We start from the raw sequence: 1035 nt of genomic DNA on the forward strand, positions 1-1035 counted from the left end.
GCACTAGGACTCCCTAGCTCATGTAGTTTCCTACCAAGTCTCTAAATTAGACACTGGAAAATCAAGAGCAGGTAACAAGCTGTGTGATACACATCGTTGCCCAGGTGTTTTTCAGGCCAGGACAGTCTTTTTAGCAGACTACTTCCGTTCAGGAAAGACTCCTTTTGGAAAAGCAGTCGCCTCCCCCATTGCACTCTCCACAGCACTGCTTTGAAAGAATATGGTGGGCACTTGAAGCTGTCTGGAAAGAGCGAGGCAAGGGATGGTGGCAGCCTGCAGGACACATTAGACCTCAGCAACCATTTCTCAATGTGTGGATCTGACCCATGCGGTCATCTCCAGCCCAGGGAAAATCCTGGCAAGTTTCCTTGTGCCATCCAACCAGACTGCTGACAATGGGAAGATCTACTTTTCAGGAGCACCACGTACCCCTCAATATCTGAACCCGATGGCTGCAGAACAGGAAGAAACAGGAAGTGACTTGTTTGCTGATTCAGGAAGATAAAAGCAAAAGGGAGGAAAATCTGTTTCAGGAGCAGGGTGTCCTGTTCAGTGCCAAGGCAAAGCTATTGATATGCAATTTAGCCGTGGTTCCTAAGCTTCCTGCTAGACTCTTCGGTGCTCCTAACCTGTCTCTTCTCTTGTGCACAGACCGCAGCAGCCTCAGGTCCGGACTGCAGGCAAGGAGGGAGAACAGTTTCATAGATTTCATAGACATTTGGGCTGGAAGGGACCTCAGAAGATCATCAAATCCAGACCCCAGCCCAAAGGGCAGGAAGTCAGCTGGGGTCATAGGATCCCAGCAAGATAAGCATCCAAATGTCTCTTGAAGGTGTTCAATGTAGGTGCTTGAACCACCTCCAATGGCAGGCTGCTCCAGACCTCGGGCGCTCAGACGGTAAACAAATTCTGCCTTGCGTCCGGCCTGAAATGATCTTGCAGTAGTTTATGACCGTTCGACCTTGTCATCCCTTGGGGTGCTCTGGTGAACAGACATTCCCCCAGATCCTGGTGGTCACCCCTGATAAACTTATA

This window comes from Gavialis gangeticus, unplaced genomic scaffold, assembly GCF_001723915.1.
Source record: "Gavialis gangeticus isolate Ggan-Ray unplaced genomic scaffold, GavGan_comp1, whole genome shotgun sequence".
NCBI classification, from domain to species: domain Eukaryota; kingdom Metazoa; phylum Chordata; order Crocodylia; family Gavialidae; genus Gavialis; species Gavialis gangeticus.